We start from the raw sequence: 12,774 nt of genomic DNA on the forward strand, positions 1-12,774 counted from the left end.
TTAAGACTGCTGAACTGTTTATTTACCTGCTGCCCCACTCTGTGCAAGGGCTTGGCTTCTGAACTCTTTGCTTGCGGCCCTGCCCCAAACTGAGGTTTGGACCACTGAACTCTTTGCCTGTGGCCCTGTCTAAAACTGAGACTTGGGGTTCTGAACTCTTTACCTGTTTGCTGCCCTACCTTAAACTGTGTGCCTGGGCGCAGAACTGTTTGTTTACCATCCTGCCCTCACCAGGGGCCTGGGCTCTGGACCCATTATTGACCTTCCACCAGCCCTGCAGAGCTGAAGACCACAGTTAGGTCCCCAAGAAACTAAGCAGGGAGTAGTGGGGCGGAGTGGCTTCCCATTGACCCTGAGGGGGAGGCTCCCCTCCCCAAGCCCTACTGGTTTACACTGAATAAACAACGGTTAGGCAAAAAGGGCCTAGGGATTGCAGTGGATGAGAAGGAGGATATGAATCAACAGTGTGCCCTTGTAACCAGGAAGGCTAATGGCATATCAGGGTGTATTAGGGGAGTGTTGCGAGCAGATCTAGGGAACTGATTATATCCCTTTATGCAACACTGGTGAGGTCACGTGGAGTATGGCATCAAATTCTGGGCTCTCCATTACAGAAAGAATGTGGACATATTGGAGAGTCCAGCGGAGAGCAACAAAAATGATTAGGGGGCTGGATACACATGACCTATAAGGAGAGGCTGAGGGATTTGGGTTTCTTTAGTCTGCAAAAGAGAAGAGTGAGGGGGGATTTGATAGCAGCCTTCAACTACCTGAAGGGGGATTCCAAAGAGGATGGAGAAAGGCTGTTTTCAGTGGTGACGGATGACAGAATGATGATCAATGTCGTCTCATGGTGCAGTGAGGGAAATCTAGGTTGGATATTAGGAAAAACTAGGAGGGTGATGATGAACTGGAATGGGTTATCTAGGGAGGTAGTGGAATAGAGGGTTTTATGTCCCAGCATGACAAAGGCCTGGCTGGGATGGTTTAGTAAGGGTTGCTCCTGCTTTTAGCAGGTAGTTGGACTCGGTGACCTCCTGAGGTCTCTTCCAACCCTCTGCTTCTAAGAAAATATACAGAAGATAATGGCACGCTACCAGAGGGTAGACAGAAGGTGAATGAAAGCAGTCAGGAGGAACATGAACATGCAACTTCCGGTAACAAGGGTGAAGAGAGGGCACAATAGAAGTCAGTTGTTCATATGATAGGAATGGAAGAATGAAGGCCATCAGAGAAAGTATTGAAGAAAAGACTGAAGATGTGATGGAAAGACACAGTCAAGAAATGTCTGTGGAGAATAGGACAAGAACTCTGAGATCATTGGAAGAAGTGGTAAAAAATTATGGGTTTCTCCAACCCCACGTAAAAGGGGTTGAGGAGTGAAATGATTAATGGTAGTGAAGGCAGTACAAGAACCTATAATAGATCACAAATAGGGTATTTTTTCACATATTTGCTATCTTATGCTACTGGTCTAAAAGGATTCAGGCTCAGCAGGCATATTTCAATATAGATCCATTGACTTTAATGGAACTACACAGACTACACCAACTGAAGATCTGGCCCAAGTACTGCAGAGGCATGTGAACGTGGGAAATAATTAATCTAAAATGTATAAGTTTGGAATCCATTTGAATTTTAGGTCAGAGTTCTGTTCTTCCCTCTGCCTCGAATAAAATCCAAGATGATACTAACAAATGATTCTTTACAAATATCTCATATATAAAATATATGTGCTCATAGAGACAATCCTGGCAGTTCTGATAAACTCATTACTCAGAGAAACCTCCCAGGAATATTGCTGCAGGATAAGACCAAAAATACCTGCATTATTTTGCTGAACAAAGTAGAATCTACTCTTGGGCTCTTGTAAGCTAATGAGGCTGTGGTGAAGACTGGAGTTAAACCTATACAAAAATAATGAAGATCAGTTCATGGTGGACTAGTCATGGCCAAATTAGGTAATGAAATAATATACCGGTAGGAAATAAATGGGGCATGCCTTTCTGATGCACGCAAGCAGGTGCCCCTTTTCACATCACCCCCAATGAAGGGGAGTGGTAGTTATTAAAACATTAATTAATAAAAAGACTAATCTGCATGCATAAGAATTCTAAAACACCTATATCATTTTTAAACCTAAAAGAAAGTATTTGCAATTGGTGGCAACCCAGGATTTTAATGTGTGTAAGGTAAAAATGGATTTTTTTCTTTAGATATTTCGCTGTTTCATAAAAATCAAATATAAGAATCTTTCTCCCTTCCCTCACTTTATGCAAACCCTAAAGGAATGATTTGATGTGGGACACTAGATGGGGAGGGTTCTGAGTAAGTACTGTCAGTTCTTTTCCAGGTAGTCTGACTGTTAGGATGTCTCATATTCTGTGTCTAATGGATTAACATATTTGAAGTTCAGAAGGCATTTTCCCCCAGATCAGATTGAAAGAGACCATGGATTTAGGGATTTTTTTTCCTTCTGCAGCATGTGTCACTACTATAGTAAATGGTGGGTTTTCTTAAACTTGAAATCTTTACATCATGGTCTAGGGACTGCAGTAACTTATCCAAAGTTTATGGGGCTATTACAGAAATGGGTGGGTATGATCTGTATGTCTGTGATATGCAGGAAGTCAGATGAGATGAATGCTATGGTCTCTCTTGGCCTTCATATTTGAGTCTGGTTCTATCAACAAAGGACAGAAGCAAACTCTAGCTAATGTATTACAAATGGTATCAGTATTTTCCACAGAACCACAATTCTGATAGTACCTAGAAATTAATATTGTCCATGTCATTCTGTGCTATTCAACTACCGATCTAATAAGCAGTCTTGGGTTATACTAGTCTTGCACAAATAGGGGGAAAATATCCCTTTTGTCAGTTTTCTGGTCCCGCAATAACAGTTAACTCAGGAATGCTATTCCCAGCTCTGTTCTGACATCAAAGCAACACTTGTACTGAGAGTGCAAAACTGAAGATATTTTGGTGTGATAATCACCAACCACTTAATTAACAAGGTAAAATTCCTCTGAGACAAAGTCAAGGAGCTATCTAAAAGGAAGTGGTTTGCTACATGCAAAAAGTTGTGCTAATTTTAGCTCCATTAAAAACAGTTTTGATTTTTTTTTAAATAGCAACTGGTCTGCCAAACTGAAAAGGACAAAACTTGTGAGGAGATCTTATTTGAAGTTTCTAAAAGGTTATTACAAATGCAAACTTAAAAAAAATACATATTTAACTGCAAACTCATCTTTTTTAAATTATTAAAAAATGTGATGGCTTAGTTTTCAGTATTTATGTCATTTTCCCCCCAGCCCCAATTTGCGCAGTTTAAACAGTGAAGCTAGTCTGGCCAGTTTCTTTTTCAGGCTATAAAGGATTTCACTTTTCTATTGCTTTTCCCTTGCAAAAAAATGCTCTGTCCTAGGTTTCTAAGCGTACTGAAGAATGCATTCTTTGCTTGTTTTTAACAAGTCTTTTAAAGATTTAAAACTTTCTGAAAATTTAGATACATGGTTTTAATTCATTTTACTTCTTTAATATATTTTATTTTTGATACTCCTTTTAAAATCAGTTAACTACTTAATAGCTTTGAAAAGTATACACTTTGACCCTGCAGCTCTTCCTCCTATGAGGCCATATCTTAGGGTATGTCTACACTACAGCACTAATTCGAACTAACTTAATTCGAATTAGTTAATTCAAACTAAGATAATTCGAATTAGTGCATCTAGACCTAAAAACTAGTTCGAATTAGCATTTTGCTAATTCGAACTAGCATGTCCACATTGAGTGGACCCTGAACCGAGGTTAAGGATGGCTGGAAGCAGTGCCGGCAGGGCATCAGATTAGGACTTAGAGCGTGGAGCTGCTGTCTCAGGCTAGCAGAGGGCTGTGCTTAAAGGGTCCCGACCCCCACCCCGGACAGACAGTTCTCAGGGGTTCCCCGCCTGCAAAGCAGTCCTGTCTTGGAGTGCCCCAATTTGAGGACCCACCGCAGTCCTCCCCATCAGGGGCTCGTACCCCATTCCTCCCTCACGTTCTTCCACTTACCCCTCCCTAGCCTCCCTTCCTGATGTACAAAATAAAGGACACGTGTGTTCAAAAATAGAAACTCTCTTTATTGAACAAAACTCGGGGGGATAGGGAAAAGGAGGTGGGAGAGGGGAAGAGAGAGGGTGGGAGAGGGGAGGGCAACTAAAATGATCAGGGGTTTGGAACAGGTCCCATATGAAGAGAGGCTAAAGAGACTGGGACTTCTCAGCTTAGAAAAGAGGAGACTGAGGGGGGATATGATAGAGGTCTATAAAAGCATGAGTGGTGTAGAGAGGGTGCATAAAGAAAAGTTCTTCATTAGTTCCCATAATAGAAGGACTAGAGGACACCAAATGAAATGAATGGGTAGCAGGCTTCAAACTAATAACAGAAAGTTGTTCTTCACAAAGCAAATAATCAACCTGTGGAACTCCTTGCTGCAGGAGGCTGTGAAGGCTAGAACTAGAACAGAGCTGAAAGAGAAGTTAGATAAATTCATGGAGGTTGGGTCCATGGAATGCTATTAGCCAGGGGGTAGAAATGGTGTCCCTGCCCAAAGTTTGTGGAAGGCTGGAGATGGATGGCACGAAACAAATGGCTTGGTCATTCTTTCGGTCCATCCCCTCCAGGGTTCCTAGTGTTGGCCACTGTCGGCAGACAGGCTACTGGGCTAGATGGATCTTTGGTCTGACCCAGTATGGCCATTTTAAGCTCAGGGCTCAGGGTCGGGGGTCTCACTGGACCACCCTGATTTTCATGCAAACCTGCTCCTGGGTGGCCAGGCTGGCAGCTATCCTGCCCTAGACGGCCACTTTCCTGTGCCTAGTGCGGACGTCGTGGATGTGGTCCACGTTCTCCACACTAGACCAGGTGGGTGCCCGCCTCTTGCGGACCCGGGCAGGCTCCCGGGAGCCGCCAGCCTGGTCCCGGGAAGAGGCGGAGGGCTGGGTGGCAGCGGGTGGCTGGTTCGTGCCGTGCCAGATGCAGGGTCTGCTGGCTGGGTGCTGGCAGGCTTGCACCTGGCACGGGCACCATAGCCAGACCGTGCCCCTTTAAAGGCTCCGGGGCCGGGAGGGGGGCAGACGAGTTTCCCTGGTTGTGCCCAGAGTGGCCACCAGGGAAAGCTGAGGAGGGCTAGCTTCCCACTAGTTCGAATTAAGTGGCCACACAGCCCTTAATTCGAACTGCTTAATTCGAACTAGGTGTTAGTCCTCGTGGAATGAGGTTTACCTAGTTCGAATTAAGCGCTCTGCTAGTTCGAATTAAGTTCGAACTAGCGGTTTGTATGTGTAGCGCCTATGAAAGTTAATTCGAACTAATGTCTGTTAGTTCTAATTAACTTTGTAGTGTAGACATACCCTTAGCTATCTTTCTTGACTTAAATCAGGGGGAAATAATACAAATGGCTTCATCATTGCTAAGAGCACTCACAGCTTGCCACTCTAGGCTTGAGCAAAACTTAAAGATTAATATGACATAGCTACATCAGGAAGGACTGTGAAAACCTGCATCTCAAACTGACTGAGCAATGCTGTCCTACCCCCCATTGCGGAGGTACCTATGTCAAAGGAAGAAAACTTCGGTCAATATAGCTAACTTAATTTAGGGAAGTGACGGCTCAAAACACAATACTAAACCCTCCTCTGAGTGTCATCTAACTTCACATCTTGGGGTAATGCCATCATAGCTATGATATCACAGATGCATCTGTAGAGTCTCAGCTTCACAGTAGCAATGTATTGCCACCAGTAAACGCAATGCAATTCCCTATCCACTGCTCTCAAATACCTCTGTTACAGTCTTCTAATGATGATTGTTGCAATCTTTGATGTGTTCTTGTTTATTGGCCTTTTAGCCAGGACAAAGTTGGTTCCTTACATTGCCCTTGCATTCTGATTGTTAAATCAGACAACAATGTTTTGTGTGTTTCTTGTGTAATATAATTGTTTAACTTCTCCTGGAAACTAGTTGCTTTCTTAGGTATCTGAGTGGTTGCAGGGAAGCAGGCATGAATCTTATTTGGAATAGCCCTCAGCCATTCCAGGTGGAGTTGGGGATTGATGTACGGTGACCATATTTTCTGAAACAAAAGGAGGGCACATTAGCCATATCCCTGGCCTCACTGGCCACACCCCCTAATCCCTTAGGCCCCACCCACCTGTCACAAAGTCCCACCCCTGGAGGTAGTACTTCCGGGGTTAAGATGGACACGTGACTGGAAATAAACGGTGTCATGTGACCCCTCTAAGAACTCTTCCCACTGTCCTCTGCCGATAGGAATATGTTTGTGCCACATAGAACTGCCCTGACAGCAGATTGGACCAATCAAAGGGAGTTTCAGGGCAGGTGATTGGTCCAGAAGTGGGTCATGTTACCCCTCTAAGAACTCCTCTCACCACCCTTTAGCATTTGGGATGGGGTTGGGCCCCGAAGGAGGCACTGCTGTGCTGAGTGAAGGTGCTCTTCTGAGTGAAGGTAACACAGCGGGGCACAGGCTATCCAATAAGTTTCTGGACTGCATTGGAGACAACTTTCTGTTTCAGAAGGTTGAAAAAGCTACCAGAGGAGAAGCTGTTCTGGATTTGATTTTAACAAATAGGGAAGAACTAGTTGAGAACTTGAAAGTGGAAGACAGTATGGGGGACAGTGATCATGAAATAATAGAGTTCATGATCTTAAGGAAAGGTAGAAGGGAGACCAGCACAATTGAGGTAATGGATTTCAGGAAGGCAGATTTTGATAAGCTCAGAGAACTTGTAGGTAAGGTCCCATGGGAAGCAAGACCTGAACGGAAAAACAACTGAGGAGAGCTGGAAGTATTTCAAAGGGACATTGTTAAGGGCCCAAAAGCAAACAATTCCGCTGTGTAGGAAACATAGAAAATATGGCAAAAGACCAGCTTGGCTTAACAAGGAGATCTTGCATGATCTCAAAATAAAAAAGGAGTCATATAAAAAATGGAAACTAGGACAAATAACAAAGGATGAATATAGGCAAGCAACACGGGAATACAGGGGCAAGATTAGAAAGGCAAAGGCACAAAATGAGATCAACTAGCTACAGGCATAAAGGGAAACAAGAAGACCTTTTATAAATACAGTAAAAGCAAGAGGAAGACCAAGGAAAGGGTAGGCCCACTGCTCAGTGAGGAGGGAGAAGCAGTAACAGGAAACTTGGAAATGGCGGAGATGCTCAATGACTTCTTTGTTTCGGTCTTCACCGAGAAGTCTGGAGGTGTGCCTAACGTAGTGAATACAAGCAGAGAGAGGGTAAGTTTAGAAGATAGGATACATAAAGAACAAGTTAAAAATCACTTAGGAAAGTTAGATGTCAGCAAGTCACAAGGTCCTGATGAAATGCATCCCAGGATACTCATGGAGCTGATAGAGGAGGTATCTGAGCCTTTAGCTATGATCTTTGAAAAATCATGGCAGACAGGGGAGATTCCAGAAGACTGGAAAAGGGCAAATATTGTGCCCATCTATAAAAAGGGGAATAAGAACAACCCAGGAAACTACAGACCGGTCAGTTTAACGTCTGTCCCAGGGAAGATAATGGAGCAGGTAGTTAAGGAAATCATATGCAAACACTTGGAAAGTAATAAAGTGATAGGGAATAGCCAGCATGGGTTTGTGAAGAACAAGTCATGCCAAACTAATCTGATAGCTTTCTTTGATAGGATAACTAGCCTTGTGGATAAGGGAGAAGCGGTGGATGTCATATACCTAGACTTTAGTAAGGCATTTGATACGGTCTCGCATGATATTCTTATTGATAAACTAGGCAAATGTAACTTAGATAGGGCCACGATAAGGTGGGTGCATAATTGGCTGGATAACCGTAGTCAGAGAGTTGTTGTTAACGGTGCTAAATCCTGCTGGAAAGGGATAACAGTGGTGGTTCTGATGTAGATATTGGGATAGAGGGTACACTTACTAAGTTTGCAGATGATACCAAACTGGGTGGGGTTGCAACTTCTTTGGATGATAGGGACATAATTCAAAATGACCTTAGCAAGTTAGAGAAATGGTCAGAGGTAAACAGGATGAAGTTTAGTAAAGAGAAATGCAAAGTGCTCCACTTAGGAAGGAACAATCAGTTCCATACATACAATATGGGAAGCGACTGTCTAGGAAGGAGCATGGCGGAAAGGGATCTAGGGGTCATAGTGGACCACAAGTTGAATATGAGTCAACAGTGTGATGCTGTTGCAAAAAAAGCAAATATGATTCTAGGTTGTATCAACAGGTGTATTGTAAGCAAAACTCGTGAAGTCATTCTGCCTCTCTACTCTGCACTAGTTAGGCCTCAGCTGGAGTACTGTGTCCAGTTCTGGGCGCCACATTTCAAGAAAGATGTGGAGAAATTGGAAAGGGTACAGAGAAGAGCGACGAGAATGATTAAAGGTCTAGAGAACATGACCTATGAAGCCAGGCTTCATGAACTGGGCTTGTTTAGTTTGGAAAAAAGAAGATTAAGGGGGGACATGATAGCGGTTTTCAAATATCTAAAAGGGTGTCACGAGGAGGAAGGAGAAAATTTGTTCCTCTTGGTTTCTGAGGACAGGACAAGGAGTAATGGGCTTAAAGTGCAGCAAGGGAGGTTTAGATTGGACATTAGGAAAAAATTCCTAACTGTCAGGGTGGTCAAATATTGGAATAAATTGCCAAGGGAGGTGGTGGAATCTCCCTCTCTGGAGATATTTAAGAACAGGTTAGATAGACATCTGTCAGGGATGGTGTAGACGGAGCTTGGTCCTGCCTTGAGGGCGGGGGGCTGGACTTGATGACCTCTCGAGGTCCCTTCCAGTCCTATGATTCTATGATGTACTGTGTGTGGGGGGACATGGTTTATATTGTAGTGCTGAGTGAGTGTGTGTGTGTGTGTGCGCGTGTGTGTGTGTGTGTGTGTGTGTGTGTGTGTGTGTGTGTGTGTGTGGAGATGGTGGTGGCACTTTGTATTGGGAGAGGGTGTGTGGAGATGAAGTGTGCATAGGTAGGGTGTGTGAGGAGGTGGGTGTGCTGGTGGTGCTGTGCCTAGGATGATGGAGTGAGTGTGCTGGAGAAACTCCATGTAGTGGCAGGGTGTGTGGAAGTGGCACTACATGGGCAGGATATGTGTGGTAACACTGGGCACAGGAACAGGATGTGTGAGCAGGCTCTGGTGGGCACAACAGGGTGTGGGGAGGAGTGGGTGTAGCACTGTGGGCAGGGGCAAAGAGTGTGGGCGTGGTGCTGGGCGCTACGGCAGTGTGTGTGGTGGCACTGTGTGCAGGGGCAGAGTATGTGCTGGTGCTGGTGGCTCTGTGCGTAGAGGCAAGGGGTTGTTGTGGGGAGCTGGTGCAGTCTGTTGTTCCTAGTCCCAGCGGTAATAACGTGTGGAGGTTTCAGTTTGCCATGTACAGTGCAGATCCGTTAATCAGATGGTTAGAGGCTGCCTCAGCCTGGCTGAGGACAAATCCTACCAGCCCTGAACCCCTAGTTACAGGCTGGTCATGCTCCAGGCCAGACGACCAGGAGGGTCCTAATCACCGGGGCCGCTCACCTCACGTAGGCGTCGTTGAGCATGGGGCACCTCTTGCCAGGCGGCAGCTCGCTGGGCCCCCCAGAACACACCTGGGGCTGGGCTCGTGCTGCAACCATGTCTCCTGCCACCACACAAACCCTGTCACTGCCTTGCCTGTGCATCACTGGACCCTGTGGGACGAGCCAGCTCCAGCCCCACCCCTCTGCTCAGGTTCTGACGTGCCGCCTCCAGAACCCACAGCAGCCACAGACTCTCAGCACTTTCTGAAGGCATTTCGCTTTGCTCCCATTGGCCAAACTCTGTGCATCACCCATTCCCTTCCCCCAGCTGGGATGAAGTCCCTGCAAGGCGTTCCCCTTTATTCCCATTGGTCAGATTCTGACCAATGGGAGCAAAGGGGAAGGACTCCAGGAAGTGCTGCAAGGCCGTCCCAGACGGGAAATGGCAGCATGTGCAAGCCGCATTGGTGGGGAACTGTGCGGCTTTCTCCCCTACCCACTGATTCCTGGGACATTTCAATACTCTATAAGACCAGCAGGACAGGCCATTTAAAATCATGACTGTCTTGGATTTTCCGGGACATATGGTCAGAGTAGGGTTGATGGTACGTGGATGGGAGTGGGACAGTCTGAAGCCCCAGATTGTTTTAATCATTCTTGTCTGTTCCACCCACCCATTTGATATTTCTAGCATGACTAATTTGTATCCCATGACTACCCTTAACTGCCCTCCTCTGAGCTGGGGAGCGATACAATATTCTTTATCTCAAGCTCACACAATTGGCCTGGAGCACCAACCAGGCCTTTGAAAGGAGGCTAGGGTGAGTGGCATATGAGAAACTGCTGTCAAGTTTGGGGTTAGTTATCCTAGCAGTGAGTCAACCAGCCGTTTGAATTCAGAATGAGAGAAGGGGAATGCTGGCAGTAAGGTTGTGCTAAGGCAGGCTCCCTACCTGTTCTGATTCACATCAGTCCCGGAAGTGGCTGGCACATCCCTGCAGCCCCTGAGAGTGTGGGCCAGGCAGCTCCTCATGCTGCCCCAACTCCGAATGCCAACTCCACAGCTACCAGTGGCCAGGAACAATGGCTAATGGGAACCGTGGGGATTGTTCCTGTAGGTAGGGCATTCGGGGGGGCCAACAGCCTCACTAGCCTCTGTGCAAGGTGGAGGGGCCAGTTTTGTGCTCCCAGAAGGGTGGGGCCTCAGGCAGGAGGCACAGGGATAAGCCTGCCAGCCCTCAGTGCTTCTCGGACCATGCTACACTCCCTCCCACTCTCACAATGACTTGGAGTATGCCGCATTTCACTCTGGCAGCGATTTAAAAGGCCTGGGGCTCTGGCTGCTATCGCGAGTCCTGGTCCCTTTTAAATTGCGAGGCTCCAGGGCAACTGCTTCCTTTTCTCCCCCTGTCAGTGGGCTTGGGGGCAGCACATAGAGCTGTGTCTCTCCCCCAGGAGCCAGACATGCTAGCCTCTTCTGGGAGTACCATAGGTCCAGGGCAAGCTGGGAGACTGCCTTACCCTGCTGCACCACCACTCAGGAGTCACCTGAGGTAAGCATGAACTGATTGGAGCCTGTTTGCCTTAAACCCTAATGCTCCCCAACCTCTGCCCCAGTCCCGAGTCCTCTCCAGTACCCAATCTCCTTCCCAGAGCCTGCACTCACAGCCTCTCCTGAATCGCAATACCTTGCAGCATCCCAGAGCCCCCTCCCGGATCCAAATTCCCTCCCAGAGCTTGCAACCGCTCTTGAACCCCTACCGCAGCTTCAGCCCAGAGTTTCTTCCCACACTCGTAACCCCTCAGGCCCAGCCCAGAGCCTGTACACCTCCAACACCCCAACCCACTGCCTCAGCCCAGTGAAAGTGAGGGAGAGTGGGGCAGACAGAGTGATGGAGAGGGCAGGGCTAGGTGTCAAGAAAGCAGAAGGCAAGGGTGTTGGGTTTTGTTTGATTAGATAGTTGCCAGCTCTATTTTTGTTTGCATGTTGGAAGGAGAAGGTACTAGGAAGGAGAGACTTATCTTTGAGAGAGTTTGCAGAGGACATGAGTTAATTTTAAAGGATTAAACTAAAATACTTATGTAGAATTGAGAATGAGATTTTCCTACTCTGTGTGGGTGTGTCTATTATGCACCCTTACCTCGAAATCAGCTACGCAATTTGAGCTATGCAAATTGCATGGTGAATTTTGAAGTAATTTCAAAATAGTTTATTTCATAATTTTATGCTGTATATACAGTGCCAAATTTCAAAATAAAGTGCTATTCCAAAATGTCCCTTAGCACTCATGGAATGAGGGTTGCAGGGATGCTGGAATAGCATGCCCGTTATTTCTAAGTCAATGCTCAAAGGTGTGGAATAGCTATTTTGGGATACTCCCTGTATCCCAAAATAGCATTGCAGTCTAGATGTAGCATATGAGGGTTATTCTTTAGAGGCTCAATCTTCTGCTGCACTCTGGAGGGATTTTTTTTTTTTTTTTTTTAGTTTTCAATAAGAGATGAACAAAGCCCCATAAGATTCTGTTTTGGTTTATTACTGTATTCTGTACAAGTTCTTCTACTATGTCCATCATAGTAGAACTTATATCCTCACAGATCTGACTTTTGCATTACAATTAATTGTGTGCTTGTGCTCAGTGGTGGTTACTAGTGAAATATTCTGAAGGAGGCTAATTCTTGTGCGAGATTTTAAAAAGGGCCCTAAAACGGCTAAGTATCTTTGAAGGGAAATGCTATTCTGATTGGAAGGAATTTCCAGCCCAGGTTTCTTCAGTAGCATTTTCAGGTGCAGAAAAGACAGGAGGGGAGGTGACTGAGCACATTTCTCCATGTCACATTCATTTAGTTACATAAAGAAAGGTGCTGGCAGGCCCAGAAGAACAATTTTCAGGGATGCATCTCGTGTGCACGTGTGAGAGGAGGAATAAAATGCTGTCTAGATGGTTGACAGCTCCACAGCAATGATGTTGAATGCGGCTTGCATTTAGGCTTAGCTTTTGTTTTGTTCCTGACAAATTGCACAGACGAAAAGCCCAATCCTGTGGGGTTCTGAGCCTCCTCAGAACTCAACAGTATGAATAGGCACTGAGGGAACACAGTATTCTGAGTGATCAACGTTGGAATTTGAATGGAAGTTTTGGAAGAAAATGTTATGTTATCTTTGGAGAGGTAACAGTTGATTTTTAATGTTGAGTCTGTCTCATTACTGACC

This window comes from Pelodiscus sinensis, chromosome 6 (assembly GCF_049634645.1).
Source record: "Pelodiscus sinensis isolate JC-2024 chromosome 6, ASM4963464v1, whole genome shotgun sequence".
Taxonomy (NCBI): Eukaryota; Metazoa; Chordata; order Testudines; family Trionychidae; genus Pelodiscus; species Pelodiscus sinensis.